The sequence below is a fragment of the Plectropomus leopardus genome, chromosome 5 (assembly GCF_008729295.1).
Source record: "Plectropomus leopardus isolate mb chromosome 5, YSFRI_Pleo_2.0, whole genome shotgun sequence".
NCBI classification, from domain to species: Eukaryota; Metazoa; Chordata; class Actinopteri; order Perciformes; family Serranidae; genus Plectropomus; species Plectropomus leopardus.
The window spans coordinates 37,285,799-37,308,153 of record NC_056467.1 but is presented as its reverse complement, the minus strand read 5'-3'; the positions used below and the strand labels follow the sequence as shown (position 1 = coordinate 37,308,153).

The 22,355-nt window shown below is 40.5% G+C and overlaps 1 protein-coding gene across 4 annotated transcripts in view; it reads left to right on the top strand.

The window, feature by feature from the left end:
* The first annotated feature begins 13,338 nt into the window (after positions 1-13,338).
* LOC121943130 (rho-related BTB domain-containing protein 2-like) overlaps positions 13,339-22,355 on the top strand; it is a 47,663-nt gene continuing 38,646 nt past the window's right edge. The window contains exons 1-3 of one of the 4 annotated variants that reach the window (XM_042486553.1): positions 13,339-13,432; positions 13,731-14,026; positions 14,097-14,235. The gene's annotated coding sequence lies outside the window, so the exon portion shown is untranslated. Of the gene's footprint in view, positions 14,027-14,096; positions 14,236-22,355 lie in introns of all 4 variants that reach the window. The other 3 variants (XM_042486552.1, XM_042486554.1, XM_042486551.1) reach the window with 3 other exon arrangements.

Below are 22,355 nucleotides of genomic sequence, written 5' to 3'. Positions count from 1 at the left end.
GGCTAACTACAGTTGGCTCAGTGGAGGACTAAGCTGTCAATATGAGGTCCAAAATGATATGGACACTGAGATTACATAACTTAACTGGAACAGTGTGGAGGGAGGGCAAGGTTGGTCAAAAGTGACACATGAAATAAGCAAAGGACTGAAAGAGCAGAGGAAGTGCAAAGTGGTGTAAAAGAGCTTGTTTAAGAGCAGAGAAGGGGAATATGACATCACTTTTCACAGAAAAACATGGAGAAAAACAAGTCATTTATTCCTTGTTAACAAAGTCAATAGTTCTGTGGGACACTCTCGTCCCGTACACAGCCTCAGGGCCACTCACGCTGTGTACTGCTACAATAGTTGTCAATAGTTGGCTCTTAGGTGTTACACACAGCTGAAAACACAATGTTTGGGAGATCGGACCTCAGTATGAACTGTTCTCAGATTTGGATGGGAATCTATTTGGACTGTACACATGTGTGTTATGTACTAAGGATAATAGAGCAACATTCTCCCTACTCATATATTCCTATAGCCCCAAACCATCCTAAAATAAAAGTAAAACTCAAATTTGTGATGTCCAAGCGTATAAACTCTGGAGCTGCTCCATAGATAATGAATTGGGAAAGATGTTATACTCAGGACATTTACATGCATAGCTCGACTTCCAATCAAATTACCTCGGTGTGTTAGTTACTTTGAGAAATTCGATTTAGTCCGATTTTAGTTGGACTAACATAATAATTTGACTTTTTCTAACATCATGTAAATGCATTGACTGAAACCATGCAGGGGAATGATTTGAATATAGACCTGATTGCTGTGATGTCAGGGTAACAACAACAATCACCTCTGGGGTAGTGAACTGGCAACTGATTCAGTTGTGCAGACAGGTGAAATCGGCAAACTTGCTTGTTTCTGTTGAAATTTTCAGCCGTAACTGTAATGTGTAAAGATATTAATCTAATTAAATATGTTGGTCTGTGTGACAACTCTCCCACTGTCTTGGAGGATGTCCTGGCCAGCCTCATCAGGCAGCACACCTGAAACACATGGCTTTCATTACTGACTTTGCTAAGTGACACTTCATTGGTCATTTAAGTATCTCTCTTAATTATGATTGGTTTTTACAACATCTCTTGTGTGGAGTCCCTCTTTGTCACATTCACTGAGCCAGTTTGTGACAGTCACATCTGACATTCCTGTTCTGCTTATTCTTAGACTGTGTTGCTTTGCCAGTTTTGATAAACTAAATCTGTCACAGAAACTATGTAAAGTACTGCTGCTGATGGGGGCTGCCGCAAAACATGTTTTAGCCACTTAAAAAAATATATCAGTATGAGTGTAGACTATATTTGAAATATTTATCTGCACTGACTTACACACCATCCAGTCAAGGCAGCATTAACTCCCATGTTCTTTGAAGTAAAATTATCTAACAGCAAGGTAAAGTGGTGAAAATATGGTGAATAAAGCGAACAATTAAACTGAATGAATGTTTCTTTTGGTGTTTTTCTTTTTAGGTGGCTAAAAATGAACCACTTGAGGCAGTGTTTGCTCCAATCATTTGATTTTCTGTACGTGATGCAAGGGAAGTTACTGTAAACAAACACTGTGATTTGGTCTATATGGGTACATTTTCTGTTTCATAAAGTGAGAACTCTACAATAGAATAAAGCCGATTTGAGTATAGAACAGAAAACAAACATATTGTAGGTCCACAAAATCATTCTCCCTGTAATTGTCTATGAAGCCGCACTAGACTGTTTATTTGGTGAAATCGCAAGTATGAGACTTCTCTGGTTGTTGGCTTTGAGAGAGAGAGTAGCATGTGTTCACAAACACTGACTGAACTCAGCCATGTAAAAAACTCATTGGATTTCTTAATTCAGGCAATTTTCCCTGAAAAAAAGACCAGTGCCTTTAAGGCACTGGTCTTTTTTTCAGCTGTTCAGCTATCAAGACATGAAGTCTCCCATTTTTATCATCTAAAGTTGATTGACCAACAAGACAAGTTTGGGAAGTGCAAAACCAAGCCATACATGGGTATCGACCAAGCCCGGGCTGTCAAATACCATACCAATCCTAGTTCATCCATCATATGACCTTAAGTGTTACTGGGTGTGGGAGGTATCTGTATGAGTGCACACCAAAGCATAAATATCCTTTTAGGCTGTTTGTTTGTGTGTTTCTTCATTATTCTGGTGGAGAAAAAGCAATTTATCCCATGCCCATCCAGCCTTGTGGCAGCTGCCTAGGCCTGGGTTGCTAAGCCTACTGGGATAGAGCCTCACCAGGGGGGATGAAGAGCCTAAAGCCCCTCCAGCCTGCTGCCACAGACAGACCAGCTCTCTGACGAAGCAACCAGGAAACCAGCTCCTGTATAAATAGATCTTCCTCTTTAAACACAGTGAAAGGGGAAGGGGGCGGGGGGTCCTACACACTGACAGACCTGAAAATCTGTCAATGCTGACAGACAGATGTGCAGACATAGAGGTGCAAACCAGAACTAGATCAAATAACATTTGCAAATAATAAGAAAATAGCTTTTGTCAGTTTGTTTTTGTAATTATATCACAAACTTTAATTAGTCTATGTGACTGACATAGTCAAACGATATGCAGCCCAATATGACAGGTGGAACAGGTTAACAAGAAGAGAAAGGGTGTGTAAATATCTGTGATCTCATCTTGGTGATTAAGCTAATTGGAATGTGGATAGACTGAAGTGGCTTGATGATTTGGAAAGGTCATCTAGTCTGTGAATATCCACTGATGACAGAAACGGGTTGATGGTACTGTAATGGTTCAGCTTTGTTTTACCAAACTATATTACAGTAAAGTCATGGCAACCAACCCACTGCCACAACCACAGTCTCGGGCATCATGTAACCACCATGGAAAACCACACCCACACGTCATGGCAGGACAATCCACTTCCTGTCTTTGTGGGCTTCTGATTTGGGGGAAATGGCTCAACGTACAAACTGACTCATTGTATCCCAGATCTTCCTTGGAAACTACAGCTCATGAGACTAAGACTAAGCTCAGAAGACAAGTCCCAACTCCACTGATAAACAAAATATAAGGGCACATTTAATATGTCTTCAGACCAGATTGGAATTATTCTGAATGAAAAGGCTGTTAAAAGTCTTGTTAAAAGATCCGACATTTCATGTATTTATGAATTTTAGGTTTCCAACAAGTTTGGGTATAATAGAACTTTGTTTTTGATGAGTCGTGTTATGCGATTGAAATTGTTAAAATCAGGAAGTTAATGCAGGGTTAAATGGACACTGACCTCTTGTCCTGACCTCTCTGCTCGCACACACATGCACAGCTTGAATATCCCCAGTAACGTCATTTCGAAGGCAGGCAAAGGGACTTAAGTGCATTAGATTAGAGTAAAATAAACATGATCAGACCCTGCCATCTGCACTGGGATGGCATGGTTGCCTAGCACTGGGCAGTGTTTGGATTGTCTGACGTTGATGTGCTGACGTTGGAGTGTGTGTTTGTGCACATCCTTATGTGTGTATGCGACAATATGTGCAGATGGCATCATTCAAACGATGATGGATTCATTTTCTAAACAGGCTTCCAAATAAAGTCAGCCTTGTCTCAGTTTTGAATCATTGTGTCTGTGTACAATTATGTATGTGTGTTTGTGCATGAGTATCTAGGTTTAGCTTGGGCGAATATTTATTCTAATAAAATGATCAGTGCTAATTCCTGTAAAAAAAGGATGACTTGTTTTCACACCCTTCTTTCAGTAGGAGATTTTATCTTAATAATAATATATTTAATTGTGAGAAAAAAAACTACCTGGCAGGCTTTGTGTTGTTTATTCCTCTCAGAAAAAATAACATAACAGTTCACTCTCATGGTCAATTTTTAGACATCTGCTTAGTGAAACTGAACAAGATTTGGTTGTTTTTAATTCCAACCACTCTTTTTCTCACACATAAATACCCCTCTCATTGCCTCTAGTGTTTGGGTGAGAGAGTTATTGAGTCTCAAAATAGAGTCACAGCAATAATAACTGCAATATCCTGGCAACCCATATCATCGTGCTCTATCAGTGAGACTGCTAATAGGGTTAATATGAAAGAGATGAATGGGCGTCTTCAGGGCACAACCTGAATTTGAAGTACATAAACATTTCCATCAAACATAGGGTTATGTGTGTTCTTTGTTTCTCTGCATGGGCACATTGTGAGAGTGTGTGTGTGTGTGTGTGTCAGACAGAGGAAGAGAGAGAGAGAGAGAGAGAGAGAGAGAGAGAAATGCAGGCTTTATGAGTGGACCAACTTGGCATTCACCTCAGTGCGCACAACCATTCCTAATTGGCATCCATAGATAAAGCCCAGGGACACAAACACTGCAGTAACATCATACAGGGAATTATCTGGTGCACCAGTGAAAAACAGATATAGAGAAATAGTCATTATAAGTGTAAGTGTCAAGATGCACCATGTTCAGCAGCAAAGAAACAAAAAAGTGCATCTATCAGTAGTAAAAAGTGTGGTGAGAGAAAAATGTGTAGGGTCACTTAATAACTGCACTCTTTGTCTTTTTTTTTTAATGTAGAAAGCGCAAAATGAAACTGATTCTTACGTTACCCTTTAGCAGCACCACAAAGAGGGCAGCTTCATACAGCACCTGCTGTGTTTCAACAGAGGGTCTTAAGTTCAGCTCTAGTGTGCATGTGTCACGTGCATGTGTGTGCATGTGTGTGTTAGTGGTTGAATTGGAGTTCATTAATCAAAGCAGCATTTGTTTGAACAAGTTAAGCAAAGCCCAGTCTATGAAAGTTAAAGTACAAAGACGAGGGATTTGAATTAAACAAAAAGTATCAACTTAAAATGTCAAAGTACTTCTTCAGAGACAGTATAATTTTTATTCTAATTATCATTGTGGAAGCTCTATTTTAAGTGCATGCTTTTCATCCGTCTATGTTTGAGTAGCCTTTTTCATGCCAGGGGTTTGGTAACTCAGCAGCTCATTTAAGGTGCTGCCACACATTGACAGTCTTGGCTGTATCCCTGTATAAGCATGGTGTGGTCTATTACTGTTGGACACTGTGTCTACAATCTGTAGTGATCATATTGTTTAAAATTTAGAATTTTTAACCATAAATTGGTAGTAATTTCTTTTGACTCAAACATTTTTCTTTAAATTTTAAACACAAGTTTTCATATCAGAAAAGATGAGCTGGAGTTGTGCCCTATTGACCCCCTTTTACGCAACCCATTCCCCAGCTGTTCTGTCACTCAAAATTACCACATGCACACATATTAACTGTGTGCCCACAAAAACAAACCCATACTCATAACTTTACATGGACGACGACTCACAGAAGTAGTGTTCGAGAGATTTAAACTTTAACTGACTGGCTCCAACTTAATTATTGCTAGATAATTTGTTTTCTTGCTCAACTCTCTCTACACAAACAAGCCTTCAATGACTGAGATATAAATGACTCCTTTGAAAAGAGTGTTGTAGTATCATGTAACAGTTCTCTCACATGGTGTATAGAAAGTGAGGCTAAGAAAGAGACAAGTTGTGTGTACATTTTGCCTTTCTGTCTGACTGTTATATATATTTTCCCATTACAGTAAGTAGTTTTAATAGATGAACTCAACTCTTCTGCAGTTAATGCAGTTAAGAACAGTACTTGTTATGCCAAATCTAACGGTATGACAGGAGGTTTTGCTCAAAATGTAAATATTAAATGATGAAATCATTGAAATCATGATGACAATGCTTAGCAAGAACATGAAAAGCTGAAGGAAGAGAAGGAGGATTATCAATTTATTGATATAAACCAGTCAACCTTTTAAAGCAGAGATCTGTGTCACACACTCACGCTCTCAGGAGATTAAAAAAACCCCTTCAAAACCACTGTACTGCAGCTGCAAAGTAACTCCTGTCTTTGTTTTTGTTTTATTAACTTAGTACCTGCCCCCTCCACCCATCTGACCATCTGCCTGCCAGCCAGGACACAGTAAATGATATGAAGGTAAATGGAGCAGAAGTACAAACATTGCAATCTGCTCATTTGTCCCGAGAAAGCTGTCGGACCTCTGTGAAAAATGCACTGACCCCAAACACCCTTCCATTAAGGCCAGTCACTCCCACACAGCATGCCTGTGTGGATGGAGGGAGGAAAAGAGAGAGAAGTTTGGCTATGAGAGACAGTCAGAGGAGACGAGAGACGTGACAGACCTCATGTACTTGGAAGACTTTAAGGAGCTCCTGCTTTTGCCATTGACTCACCGGTGGGGAAATTATTGCAAGACATACACACATTTACTCAGTATCCAAATGAGACATGAAGGCCCAGACCTTGCATCAATACAATATGATCACTTCATGGGTGTGTTCCTGTATTTTTAATTAGAACAATGAGAAAATGACAAAGAGCTCATAAATATAAAGCCCTCCGGATAGAATTGCAAACCTCCTGTTCCCTCCTAAATGTCAAAAGTCATGTAAACAAGAGGAGGAGAAATAAAAAAACAAGCAAGAGAGAGCAAGAAAGGAAGAAATATGAAAGAGAAGGGAAAAGATGGGGGAGAGAAAGACAGGAAGAAACAGAGAGAGACAAAGAGATCAGAGTTTGTCTGGAAAACACAACCAGTGGATGTCAGGGCAGAGGTAGCTGTGCTCATCCCTGTTTCCATGGCGACCCGAATGTGCTGTCAGTGCAGTGACGCCAGTCAGGAGCATTGCGTTGTGGCCGTGCTGACATGAGCCACACGTGCCAATGCCCAGCTGACAGCACTGAGCATACGCCAGTGTCTATTCATAGCACCTAAGTGACACCCGGGAGGGATGCTGACAGCCTGGAGTGTGGGCCAAGGAGGCCAGGTGCCCATAACTGGGTGGATGCTGGCCCAGGACTGGATTGCACCCCTTCATGGAGGTGGATAGATGTATAAAGAGAATGAGGGATGAACTCATGGTAGGGGTTATGTCATCCTTTCTCTGATCTCTGTCCATGCTGACAAAGTGACATCTGGCCCCTCAGTCACCACAAAGAATTACACAAATCCCGGCTTTTTCAAGGTAAACATATGCACATGCACAAGCCGTGCATGGTACAAACCTGGTGAGGTCATGAGAGGTCATGCAGCATTTCTTTGAATCAAACTGGTTCAGGGTTCAAGTGCAGCTTTATTTGGGCACAATGGCCAGGTCCAATAACTAAATGTAACATATAAATGCACATCATACTGTAAACTACAGACCAAATAAAAACAAGGTGCAGAAAATAAATGGTAAAAGCATGGGCAAATTATGAAACAATGGGTCCCTGGGCACCACTATGCAAAAGGACCCACTATCTCCAATTAGACAGACTTTGTGGTAGTTTCGTGTGTCTTTGTGGTTGTTATGTGTCATTTTTGGTTGTTTTATCACTTTATGGTCATTTTGTGTCTCCTTGTGGTATTTTTTTTGTTTCTGTTGGGGTTTTGTGTGGTTTTTTTTTTTTTTTGCTTGTTTTACATGTTTCCATAGTTATTTTGTGTGTCTTTACAGTTCCTTTGAATCTCTCTGTGGTCTTTTTGTGCCCCTCTGAGGTAAATTGTGAGTTTATTATTGGTAATTTTTTTTTTTAATGTGTTTTTTTGTGTCTTTTGCAATTGTTTGTTCCTTTGAGTTAGTTTTGTGTCTTATTGAAGTGATTTTATGTTGCTGAGGTAATTTTGTGTCTTTTTTATTGTTTTGTTTCACTTTGGTTGGTTTGAGTCTCTTTATGGTGTTTTTTGTTTCTGTGTGGTTGTGTTGTGTGTTTGTCAGCGTTTTGTGTCTTTCAGGTAATTTTGCATCTCCTTATGGATGTTTTTTTGTCCCTTTGTATTCATCATGTGTGACTTTTTGGTTGTTTTGCCATTTTTTTTTTTTTACATAATTATTTTATGTGCCTTTACAGTTCCTTTGCATCAATTTGTGGACTTCTGTGTCTCTTTGTGGTCATTTTGAGTCTCTTCCTGGTTGATGCGTATTAATTTGAGTTACATTTTAAAAACGAATACCAGGGGGGTCTGTGACACTTTAGTTTCACATTTCCTGGCACTTCAGGTCATCAGTCCATCGACAGGCATAAGAGGTTATAGCAGAAAAACACCCCCAAAATGCACAACACCAAGATAGGAAGTACTGCAGCAGATAGGATGGTGTTATGGTGTTTTGAGGGAGTGTTTTGCTCCACTATGCCAGTTCCTGGAAGAGCAGATTAGGGACCTGTAGTTGATTAATATGTAGGACTCTGGAGACCCATCACTTTCTGGCTCATCATGGGGTGAGAGAAGCTTGTGCTTTCTCTGTGTCTGACGCACAGTCATTACTTTTTAATTTCAGTCATGTTTCCTGTTTTCTTTCTGAGATGTTTATTTGGAAAAACAATGACAAATAATATGTCTTTCTGCATTTTCTTCTCTTCTGTTCTCTTCTGTTTTTTTATTGAATTAAATACATTTAATTTTGTGCAAGCATAAAAAATATGCAGCTCAACTTACATTTTAATGCCCCTTCATATATTAAAGCAGACTGTCACTGTACAAATAAAAACAGGGCATCTAAGAACTGATCAAGATGAAGATGGTAAAAAAAAATAATGCTATAATCACTTAAAATTGCATGCTTGCTGAGATCCCCTAAAATATATGTCTCCTTACTTGCACAAGCATTCTAAATGATATTGCATGTATTTTGAAGAAATAAGATTGAAATATATCTTGAGACAGTTCATATTTATGGTATTTGATATTATAAATATAATCTCAGTGTGGTTTATTAATTGGAAAATCTCATGAAAAAAATGTTTACAAATCAATAACTGTGCTACAAAGTCAAGTTGTAATCATCTTTCTGAGCATGGCTACGTACGATTGCCAATTTACCTTCACACTACACCGCTCGGCATGTGGTGCAGTTGGCAAAGAGGGCTGGAAACACCAAGTCAGTGCCTCCTTTGTGAGCGATTGTTCAAGCTCAATTGGTACTTCTGTAACACGGCTTTGTCCGTGAGATCAGGCAGAAGAATAGCAGAGGCTCTGAGGCGAAGAGAGGCCCATTGTGGTCAGTCGGCGGCCAAAGTTAGATGTCATTGTGGCCATTCGATGGCTGGTGTCAAAGGCCATTGTGGCTCTCCTAACATGCCACAGTGGAGGTACAGAGTTGCTGAGTGAAATCGATCTGAGCTGGGACAAAGATCACCGTTCTGTGTGTATGTGAGTGTGTGAGCTTTGTATTTTTTGTTTATAGGTGTGCATGCGCTTTTATGTGTATTTGTGTATGTGTGTGTCATGTGTTCTGTGTTTGTTTGTAGAAATTTAGCCGACGCAGGCCTTTCACACCCGTGGGATCAGCAGTTTGCCCCCTCAGGAGAGCGATAGACCGAGAGAGGGGTGAACCATGTGGACGCCCCCATTATGCCCCTATTGTGCCCATGGCTGCATCAATAGTCCTATAGCAGAGGCGCCTGGCATTGGAAAAATGCTGTATAAGACACTTTGAGATAAAGGTTGGGTACACCTGTGTGCAGCATGAAGAAGAGAGGGGACAAAGGGGCTTATGAGAGCAGACAAGTGGATATGACCTTTACTGTACCGTGCTGAATGTCAGCAGAACTTAGAAACATTGTACATAGAAAAGAAATTAGTTTTTTTTTCTTTTTTACCATTCACAGTAGCAGTTCATCCCAGTTGTATCTATGTCACGGCTACAGCATGATGTTCCACCACCTGGCGTCTATATTGGAGTGTGTGTCTGATGACTCCCATGTTTTGCTGGCCACAGCCAGAGGATGGTTGCCTAGGACTTGCATGCATGCTGAGATAGGAGCAAGCCTGGGCAGGTCGCTCAGTTCCCTTCACAGGACAATGGCTGTTTCAGATGCTTGGCTGAGCAGGAGTCTTAGAGAATCTATGAGAGACAGGGGGCCTCTCACAGCCCCGCAGCCTGACATTTATGCTTTTGCCAAGTTCAGGACAGAGTACATAGACAGAGAATGGCATTCTTTTTTAGAAAAAATATATAAATGCTGATGAAGGCTAATGCTGAAATGCTTTTTTGACAGCTCTAATAAATAAGTAGACACTGAAGACTGAATTAGAGTGATTTTTTTCCTGTCTTGTGACATTTTGTACATTGCTGTCCTTTCCCTGCTTGTTTATGAGTGGAAGTTTAATATTTTGTAATTTGATTTAGATCTTTATAACTGAGTTCAGCAAAGCCTTGAAAACACAGAGAGCCTCTAAGCTTTACTCGAGCTGTCTGGCTTCTGTCAGCTGGTGACAACTAAAGGAGTCTCTCCAGAGAAAGGGACCCAAAGGGACCCATACAGAAGGAAGTTGTGTGCTGCTGTCATGATGCCGGCAAGTGCATCGTCAAAGAGGATGTGCTGTGGTTTTACTGGGCATCTCCTCGGTATCAGTGTCAGAAGAATTTGGCCAGTGAATAATGTTCTCAAAAAATTAATTTACCTTGATTTTTTTTTTAAATGGCTACAAATTAACAATGTTGACAAAAACATGGCAGATGACTGACTAGTGATTAATAGTTTCTACTGTACACAGTATCTGCAATAAACAATGGCTATGAGCAGCATCCTCCCTAAGGGTGGCTCCCTACTGTACAACACAATAGTGTTTTGCTAGACTTAAAACATCCACCCATATACTTTCAAATTATTTGGATGAGTTGTTGTAAGGACAAACACAAAGGTGTAAAAATGCTGTTATGCAACCTTGCACACACAGGCAGGTTCAGCAAATGGACATGATGAAGTCAGCAGTGTGACCAACTGAGCAAGGAGGACTGGCTTTTCGAAGCAGTAAACTCTTGAGCAAGATCACAGGAACATGTTCCTGTGATTTTTCACAATGTATTAGCCTATGCAAATGTATGTATTGCTATCACAGTATATGAAACATCACATTGTGTTGTGATAAGGCAGCAACTGGTTAATTTTAAGTCATTTTCTTGACTAATCAATTAAGGATGTGATCCATAAACGGTGGCCATCATAGATTTCCAAAGCCTAAGGGGGTGTCTTTTTGTCTTTAAATGTCTTGTTTTGTCAAACCAATAGTCCAAAACCAGAGGATATCTTGTTTACCATCATAATGAGCTAAAAAGACATCTTAAATTGATGAATTATTTGCCATCTCCTAATACATCAATAGTTTCAGCTCCAATTGTCCACATGTGAAACCTAAAAATGTTGCCCAATACAACGCAATTTATTTATAATGACAAATGGTGCATTACATGATTTTGTTTAGCCTCACTGTGAGTTTACATGTATACAGCCTATACCAAAGGGTATAGTTCTTAACCAGTTAGACCAGTGGTGAAGGAAGTATTCGGTTCCTTAAGAAGGTTAAAAGTAAAAGTTCTGCATTGAAAATGTTACTTAAGTAAAATTAAGTAAGTATTATGAGGAAAATGTATTGAAAATATCAAAAGTAAAAGATCCCAAAGCATAGAAAAATCTTTAAAAAAAACAAAAAAAAAACAAAACAAAAAGAAAACAAACTGAAAAATAAAATAAAAAACATAAATAAATAAAACTGAAAATGGCTTAAATGTTTATTGAAATAGTTGCCAATAAATTTTCAGACAATAAGCTAAATGTAGTTATTATGAGGTTCAGGAACAAGACCAGCTTCTCTCTCCCACTGATTCATATCACCTGCACCCCCTTAAGTTAACCACCTGTGCCTCATTAATTCAGTCACTTGCCGTGACTTATATAGATGTGTCTGATGCTGTGTTCCATTCAAAGTTGGAGGACAGAATTTCCCAGTTGAAATTTCCAATTTTCCAAGAGTTCCAGGTGCGCAACACCAAACGTAACGAAAAAACATGACAGGCAGGTACAAACTGGTGTTTGTGTGGCTACTCTGTGGACAATTGGACACATATGAGCGAAACAGAGGATTAACAACGCACAAGGTATAAGACGCCATTATACATTTTCTTTTATGACATTTTTACACTTGGAAACATATCAAAACATGTCATTCACTAGCCTGTGTGCTAATAGCTAGGCTAATGTATTTTATTTCAGTATAGTCTGATATATTATGACACCAATTTATATGCAGAACAGGTTTTCCTTTATGAGAGTAGATGTATTATTTTAATTAAATACATGAAAATATACTTTACATTGCCTTTTGTTTGATTTCTTACCATTTACAATGTGCGCCTCTATGAATGCCGCCATTGTTGTGTGACATCAGACCGCTGAAGTTGGGGTACATGGATTTGCCCCAAGTTCACAAGTAGGAATTCTGACTTTGAGTGGTGTTTCACTGTACTTTTTCTAGTAAGAAGTCGGAACATCTCGACTAACGAGTTGTCTGGAACTGAGCATACCCCCTTGTCCCGTTTGTCTCAATTCTCACAACCTTTTCGTTTTGAGCACTCGTTTCCAAGTTAAGTTTATCGCTGAACATACACTTACCATGGACCACAAGCTTGTCATCAGTTCCTCTGACAATGCATTGTTTGATCATCCACCTTTGGTCTCTGAGTCTCCCGTCTGTTGTCCGGCCAGGCTACTAGGCATCTCACCTGTGGTCTGTCGTTTGCGTCCCTTGGAGTTTACATCATCCACCATCAAACTTGACCCTCTCCCCATCATCACTGATCCTCCATTTATACAAAAAACTACTTTTCTACCGTGGTGTTGTTAGTGGATTTTAAGCTATCGGATAGCCTAAAAGTAGGCAAGTGAAGTAAAAATGACAAAATTACCTTCTGAAATTTAGTGGAGTAAAAGTTTAAAGTGGCATTAAAAGAAAATTCTCAAGTACAAGTAAACTATCTCACATTTGTTCTTACAGTACTTGAGTAAATGTTAGTCACATTCCACCACTAAGTAGGACTTGCACAAGTAGGTCATATCTGACAAAAATCAAGGTATTCATGCTTGTGGTTCAAAGCTTCTATGCCTGTTGAAAATGACTACTGATGTTTTCTGAGAGAGTAAAACAAATCAAACATGGCAGTAAACCTGTCAGAGTAGCCCACTAAAAACATAATGTAAATTCCTTATTTAGAATATGAGACGCACAATATGAGGCATGTACAGGCCCTAACAGAACATCGTAATGTGCCAGTCCCAATAGAAACATAATGCATATTTGACTATCTCCTCCCAGTGCGCACTGTCCGGCGCGGAGGCTGGCACTCTCGCGTCTTTATGAATGGATGGGTGTGGCACTGGTGACTAGCAATGAGGCTGTCGTCACTGCGCCTCGTTGATAGGCGCTGGCGTGCCGTGGGTGAAGGCTGGTCTAGAGTGAAACATAACTGGGCTCTGCCACCGCTTGGGAGAGACAACGAGAGAAGGAAAGGGGAGGAGAGGAGAGAGACAGCAGCGTCAGCTCCACTCCCCAGCGAGGACTAAACTTCAGGCGAGAAATTTGGTGAGATAAGAGACTAGAATAAAAAACATGGGCGCGGTAGAAGGAAACGGACTATTATCATCAAAGAAAAATCAAAGAAAAATAAATCATTAGAGAGGAGATCATACAGATGCGTCGAGGATGAAATGCATGCGAGCTGATAAGAATCGTTGAATGCATCTGTGATGTAAAGCCGAATCAATAATTAAGAAAAAAGACTGTTCAGCCATGACGAGCAACGCTGCTGTGTAAAAACAAACAGACAGACAAAAGAAAGTCGATGTAAGGGTCCCCTCCTCCATGTGCTCCCTCCTTGTAGGTGTGACAGAAACAACAAAGGGACGTGGAAAAAACTCGCATCAGGACCACAGGCGGACAACAGCCCAGACATATCGCAGAGCACAATAGCAGGGGGGCGCCTGCAAACAAGAGCATGTCTGCTACTTTTGCAATATGCAGCAGTCTTCATGTAATTACATTCCTCCTGGCGTCTCTCGGCTGCAACAGTCGGGAGTATTTTTCAGTTCTGGCAGATCTTCAGCCGACATTTAGAAACGAAGCCGATCATTTGAGGACGCTCAAGTCCAGGCTGAGACGGAGCAAGTGTTAAAACCTGTGAGTTGTGATTAGATGTTGTCATCCAGAGGAATGCTCTGAAGTGATCGCATGTGTTTGTGCCTTGCAGTTTGATGGGGAGAAGCGGGAGAGGCGCGCGCTGCCCAGAATAAACTGAGGGGAAAAGCGCAGCGGAGAGGTGTGAAGTGAAAGTGGACGTCAAGGGTGGAGAGACCTGAGCTGATTCCAGAGGTGAATGTCTTTCAAAGGTAGGAGCCACGAAGATCATTACACGTAGCTGTGTCCTAACTCTTAAAAGTGTGTATGCTCGCAAAACAACGCTCTACAATACAGACCACATGTGGACAGATTGGGCTGAGGGTTGCATAACGGTTCAGTTAGTTTGGTTTGCTCACAGTTTTGCACTTAAAACCTAAGACTGATCTTCCCTGGTTTTTAAATTATGCCTGTACATCTGCTTATGCTTTAAAAATAGAAATTAAAAATAGAAATTTGAGTCAACCCAAGAAAAAATTACAACACTAATAAAAGTCATGTGGTTTCAGCCCCCAAGGGGTAGTTTATTTTATGGCAACTCCACTTTTATTGTCTGTTTTGCTTTTGTTCTCCTTAAAGTACTGATATATTAAGTTAAAATACACACACAAGAATATTAAAATGATATTATACAATATTAAAATGACAAATGGTTGCAGTTACATTCAAGAAAAAAAAAAACAGTAAAAATGACTTTTTATCAATAAAAGTGATCATAATTCCAAATACTCATATAATATAGTTGCATTCCATATTATAGTAATTCAGTGCTGCCAGATACTTTAATTGCAACAATTTTAGACTCATCTCACCATAAGTATCTCAGTCTCACTGTATTTCACTGTGGGAATATTTAAAAACGGCGGAATTATGTAACTTTATTTGGCTAAACCCAGGTCTGCTTTACTATCAGGTTTTCTTTGGCGATACAGCGATCAATTAGTGAGTCAGTACATTCTTTCTAAAAGTCTTTGTCAAATACAGAATATGATATCTCCACATACTGCAGCCTGGATGAGTGAGTCCAGCTTGAAGCCATAGTTGAACAGTAGAGTCACTCACTGTCCACAAAACCAAACAGTGGCTGCTGTAGATACTGTATATGTTAGAGCACACAAAATGCAAAAACATGGGAAGAAACTGTAGCAACAGCCAATCCAGCATCCAGATATCAGCTACACTAACAATGCCCACAAGAGTCAAATATTTCCTTTTTTTTTGTTCGTTCCTCTTTGTTTTTCCTCACTGTGAGCATAGAAGATGGTGTGTGTGTGTGTGTGTGTGTGTGTATATGTGTGTGTATGTGTGTGTATGTGTGTGTGTTGGGGGGTGGGGGTCCATATTGACACAAGCAAACACTCCGCTCCATCCCACTCCTCTGTGTTTTTCTATCAGCTGTGGAATTTGAACCATTCTTCCTTTGGGGTGAGGCCCGTCCCTCTGTCTGCCCCTGCTCAGAGGAGTGGGTTGTCTCCAGAGGAGGCTGAGTGTGTGTGAGTGTGTGTGTGTGTGTGTGTGTGGGGGGGGGATAACTGGGGCTTTCCAGTACAGTTGCGCACCAAACATTCCTGGCTGCTGGATAGCCGTCTAGTGGGCCAAGTCCACACAGCTGGGAGTCATATAAGAAGCTGTGTCTTTGTGTGAGTTAAGCAATACTGTGCGTACACACATATGGTCACATGCACACACATATTGACACAAGCAAACACACACACATATACAGTCTGTTCTGAGCCCACGTCTGTCCACAACTGGATCCAGAGTCACTTGAGGCTGTGAGATGTGTGCACATAGATTGCATTGTTTATATGTTTATGCATGCATGTATGCAGGGATAGAGAGTTGTCATGAACGCACACATCCTTGGCTTGCAACTCAGGAATTCACACAGAAAAGAAAAAACACTAACAGAGACTCAGTCAGCATACAACAGTGTCTTCGTCTCTTACCAGCACCACATGATGTTTGTCCTCTTAAGTAAGTTGTGGAGAGAGAGAAAACACGATGGGGGGGAGGGGAGGGAGAGAAGCAAGTGATTGTGCTGGTGATGGCAACTGTACAGTTTGTTTCTCTCTCATTGGCTGCCTCTTTGGTTGTTTTTTAAACAGGGTGTCAGTGAGCAAAGAATGTCAATGCAAGAGCAGAAAGCAGATTGAGGCAGCGAGGGGAACGTTAAGGAGCATAGGCCTTGTGTGCTTGGAGGAGAGAGGAGAAAAGAGGAGACGAAGATTGTTTGAAATTGAATAAGAGAGAAACTGAGCTGTGGAGAGTAAAGAGAATGAAGGAAAAAAGAGTGCAGATCCTGAGGAAGAGGGACGTGAAGGGGTTTTGGCTGAGGGGAAACTAGAGCAGAGCCGGGTGAGGGAGTGAGAGAGAGAGTTTGAGAAAGACAGTGAGTGAGGGAGAGGATGTCAGACTGCATATGACTGTAAACATGCTAAATCAGCCTTCCATATTTCCCACTTCCTCTTCTAAGTTTAAACTGGAAAACTGATAAAGAAATGATTTAAATAGAAAAAATTTAAATAGAAATAGCTAAGCTTCTTCCTTCTTGATGAAAGAGCTTTGTTAGCCTCTCAGAGCATAAAAAAACAGCCACAACTGATTTCACATGTAAGGCTGCTTTGAACATCTGTCTTAACTTCCTCTAATGTGGTAACCCACTGCACTGTGTCACTAGCACTCTCTCTGTTTTTACTGTATGTGTGTGAGAGTGAGTGTGATTAGCTCTCTGCAGCTGGTCTGAATTACAGTCAGCAAACAAATGTCATCATTAGTTTGGTCCATTAAACAATACAAAAATTATATTAATTCAAAATAAACACATAGTGTTTGTCTGCAACAGTTTTTTGTACACACTCCTAATTCCATGTATGCAGAAGGTACAACACCTTTACAAGACCATATTTAAAGGAACGAGCTGTTTATGTGTGGTGAGAGACTTGGATAAGAAGGTGTCAGTCATGACGCCAGCGAGGACAGGACAGCGCAGGGTCGGACCAAGAGGGCGAGAGGAGATAAGGGTTCATTTGAGGCGGGAAGTGTCTTCATCCAGTCGTGGCTGCTCAGACAGCTCTGAGCTGGGCTGAGGCCAGGGTTTGACAGGGGGTTGTGTTCAGAGATCCAGGACGGCTGCACTGATAGGGAGGCCTATTACACAATCTCACTGTTGACAGAATATGGGGAAAGAGTTCTGGGCCAGAGGTTTTTAGGCAGCAAGATCAGCTTCATTTTTGGTATGGACAGTGTTTTTAGATTGTAATTATTTAACAAAATCACTCAATTATGCTTCTTCATGGCAAAATAGTTTCTTATATGGGTTTTTTTGTCCCAAGACCAATACACCTCAATACATCAAACCACTTAGCCCTTACCCGTCTGTTTTGCACAGCTGTATTTTCTTTGTTAATAAGGATTTTAAAAATTATGATGACCATTGTCTTAGCTTATAATGTGTTGTGGGCATGACAGTCCTACATTTTGACATATTTCTATGCTGCATTCCCCCTCTTTGATGGCATACGATGCCCAAAATTTAACTTGAATCCAGCAGCCAACTTGCTGTACTTGTTACTGCATCTCTAATATCAGTGTAGACTAGCGGAGTAGGAACACAGGCTGCTAATGTTAGCCTACAGAGCACCTCAAGTAGTTTGGTTCTTTTTTAATTGATGACTTGTTTGATCGAATGATAGCATGAAACATAAGTTTTGAATGAAACACAAGCATACTAACAACTGCAAAAGGATGCCTACAGCCTACGTAAGAGAAATCGCAACAGCAGAAGACAGCATATCAGCAAAGTCCTGCAACACTTGCTTTCTCTGTTTACATAAACAGCAGCATTACCAGCTACCAGTGACGTATCAGGGTCTATACTTTTAGCAAGGTGGCAATCATTTTCTGTGTACCGGCACCTGTAAGAAACTCTCCCTGCTCACATGTTCAACATTTTGTGCCTTCAAAATGATTAATTACCACAGGCCTGAGATAGGACAGGATCAGGGTCACATAGCGTTCCAGCAGAGGAGGAACAAGACTGCATTTAAAGAAGATGGCTGGTGGGTTGACTGTAGCTCTGATGTTTATGGCAAGAAACTCAAATTGACCAACAGACAAACTTTCAATCATTAATGGCATATGGAGGTTGCTGCTTTTTCAGTATATAACAGACACACACACACACACACACACACACAAACAGTCATGATTACATTTAAATATGTATTCCTTCTGACTGATGTCTGATCCATTTCACCAAATCTATGTACCTTACTGGATTAATGTTGCATGCGTGTGGGTCTGCATATGTGTTTAGAAAGACACAGCATGTTATGCCACAGACACTAAGAGGCACAGCTTGGCTGCTTGGCTGTAGCTCAACTCTATTTATGTTCATGTTTGTGTTTGTGTGCTTTCTGCATATCATGGCGGTGTGGATGTATCACTGCAACAAATATATCTTCCTTTGCATCTGTGTGTCATTATGCATGCATATTTTTATATGTGTGCTTCTCTGTATGCAATTTGATCCCTGAGTGTCTCTTTCTTTAGCATCTGCTCCTCTCGTTTGTGGCGGAAAGCCGATCCCCTTGCGTGAATTGGCTCCAAAGTCATATGACTGAGGGTATGCCAACTAGGTATTTGAGTGTGTGTGTGTGTGTGTGTGTGTGTGTGTGTGTGTGTGTGTGTATGTGTGTGCTGCAATCGCAGATTGCATTTCACACCCAAGTTGTGTGTGTATTGTGAGCTACTAGCGGTTGGTTGGACGGGTGTGGTTGTCCTTGCATCTCCCACTGGACTAAGAAGGCTGACCCTTGCACTAACCACTTCCTATGTCTGTGTGGGACCAAACAGCCTGATATGTTTGGCTCTGTATTTATCACACGCAGTGGTAATCTCTAGCGTCTCTCATATTTAATGCCTGCAAGCGTTGGCTGTCTGTCTCTTTATCTTCCTGTTTGTTTTCACATCTTGTCTGTCTATCCACCTGCCTCCCTGTTATAACTCGTATCCCATTGCACACACTGTTCAGCGGCTGTGGCGTTCATTAATTGAGAATTAAGAAACCCCAATTAGCACCCTGAGCAACAGCAGTGATTGGCTGTTCTTGGGTGAGAGCGTTTGTTCACAGTTTCTCCTTTGTCCATGAGAGAGTGAGAGATTTGGGAGTTGCCACTGCATGTTTAACATCACATAGACATTTGCCTGCATGTTATTTTAACTCTGATTGCTTGTGTTAAAGGAACACATAAAAATGTGATGGAGAACAATGGTTAGGTGGTTTCTTTAGGATTTCCGTAATCTTGGCTGCTGCCGTGTTTTGGCAGTTATTTGCTTTCATTGTACCCAGAAAACTTCTAATTTCTCTGAATGTTCTCATACATTTTCCTTCTGCGCCACTCCCTACTCTGCCTTCCACACACCCAAAACCCAGCATCACAGGGAGGCATCCACACATCTTTACCCAAACTCATACATACAGACATAAACACACACAAACACAATGACTCACACAGAGAAGCAAGTGAACTCCCAAACCCTTATTCACAAATACTTTCATTTGAACATAAACACACTGACACATGCATGTGCTCTCCCTGTCAATGTGCCTCTGTCATTTCTCTAGTAAGAGCTAGAGGCTTTAAACTAATCTGTAGTGCGAGAGACGCCCAAGGGTGCCATTCCTGCTAATCAGGGTCAGACCAGTTTTAGTTGGCCAAGGCGCTCATGAAACCACAGGGTTGTGATCTGTAATTGTGTTAGTTTAGTGAGGTGTTTGTGATTGTGTGTCCATAGGTTAAGGTGTTTCCCTTCACGTCTATTTTTATACATACGCATTGTTGTCTTTGCACTCGTAATCGCCCACATGCCTTTCAACTGAGGGCTGCCTGATTTTTGCAGTTTCAGGAGGCTGATGCAACCTGACTGACACTCTCTGTCTCTCTCTCACATACACACACGCAACTATACACACACACACACACACACATACACACACACACACACACACACACACGAATGGATGAATCAGATTTGCTAACTGAGGGTAGCAGGATGCAGATGAGAGCTCTGTCATCATCCCAGACAGTGTTTGTCTGACTCCAGTCTCTGTGGTTTGCTCCCCGTGAAAATCTGAAATCGACTCACCCTGTATTATGTGGTTTGGTTAGCAAGTTTCAGCTTTGGTCTATTTTTAGTCATTATGTACTTCAGGAACCTCTCCCTTAATTTAAACAAATTGAACGAAAATGAAATTCAAGTTGGTTCTCTGCCCCCAATAAATCAGAGTACAATGGAATAAACTTCAGAGTAAGCCTCCTTATATGTAAATCTATCATATTTGTAACTGTAAATCAAAACCATTGTAGGGTAATAAACTGAAACATGGTTATTTTTTGTGAGTTGTAGCTTGTATATAGATAAAGTTTTGGTCATCTAAGGACAGATTATAACTAAACTGTCATATAGTCTGACAATAAAATCAGTTACCTCTTTGTTTCTCCCTCTGTCTCTTACTAAAATACATCACTCTCATTTCAACATGAATATTTAATCAATATCATCAATATCATTCCTATTTAATATCATGTGCTACTTAATACCGATGCATTTCTCAACAGAGGTAGTGCTTTGCAGGAATATTGACGTCCTGAGTGTTGTTGTGCTCCATTACGACTGTTATGGTTTTCTGTTAAATTGCTTTTTACTTCCCCCCTTGCCGCAGTGACCAATAATACAGTAGGGACATGCTGTTTATCCAAACTAAATAGTTAAAAAAACGCATAGAATTGTGCAGGACATTTTGATATATATTACATTTTGTGCACAAATTCTCATACTGAGTGTTTCATCTCAACATTTCTGTGGTCTGAATGACCTCTGTTCACAAGTGGTTTGGATTAGCTGGGATCAACAGTAATGCACCATCCAAAAGAGCTTCCACTCCGTTGCCCCCTGCCCTTATTCAAATGATTAAAGCCTGCATGGTGATGCTGCAGCTTGGCAAATGACTGACATGTGGTCACAATATGAGGTGACTATTGTATCCTTGTTGTATCACCAGGCCACGGCGCAGCAGCGCGGAAATAACTGGACACCAGTATAGATTTTTCCATCACACTATTTTAGGATGCTATAGTTGTGTGTGTGCATGCATGTACCATCTTCTTTAACAGTATTCCCGCAAATGGAGATGCATTTTGACTTTTGTCTGTCAGATTCAAGCAGTATATAGAGTATTACATTTCACTGCCATCAGGTGAAAATCTCTATATTTGCCGATTTTGTGGTCAGCCATAGGATTATATGGCTCCTCTGCTGCCTGAGAAAATGCTTTAACCATTCGAGGTTATAAAACCCACTCAATGCTCTATTGGATGAAATCAAAACTGCATTGCCATTGAGATAAATACATTGCTGTTTTGCTCCGTCTGTGAGATGCAAGGTTTTCACATCACAACAGGTTTGTTTTTGTTTGTGCAAGTGCGATACAATACGAGGAACTCTAACTAACAGAATGGATAAACAACATGCAAGCTATTTGAAGTAAACACAACAAAGGACCTTCCTGTTATGCCTCAGCTCTCTGTAATGTGGTTTATTTGTCTGTGTCTCAGTCTGTCTGTGATTTTTGCCTTTTGGACTCCTGCTCTTTCTCTCTCCTCCATTTACTCCTCTCTATTTCTGTATCTATGAGCAACAGCGTGTTTTAAATAGAGACGGACAGATACTGGTTTTCTTTGCCTTTTACCAGTATGGGTATTTCAGTTTAGTCGTGCTGAAAAATGATAACATATTAGATACAGAAATGTTGCATTAGCACAGAACCTTCTGATTTGAGCTTAGAGATTGTATAGTACAACCAAATATAAAAGTTTCACACTAGAGTTTGATTTTCCACATCTTGCAACATGTATGGCAATACTGATGTATTTGATTTTTGACAAGTACACAGTGTTGCGTTCAGGCTATAGTTTTTAAGACCTATAGAGCAGTGGTTCCCAAAGTTTGCAGGTCATATCAAAGGATTGTTATTGCCAAGATAGAACAACAGGAAAAAAATCTGCTACACAGAACTGTTAATTTTTTACAACTTTTCTCTAATTTCTGCTTTTTTTCTTATGAATTACTGGTTCCTTTTTTATCCCCTTAAGCCTTTCAAAGTTATTCAGATAAAACTAACTAATAAATTACTCTTAAGTTTAACTTGTCACTGCTGTTTGGCACATGCTTTGCCTCCTTTTAAGGGGTTACAGGCCAGAAAGGCTGGGGACCTCTGCTTTATGGTACGTTTCAGAGTGTGCTAGGTTGATGTACTGACTGTGTGCAC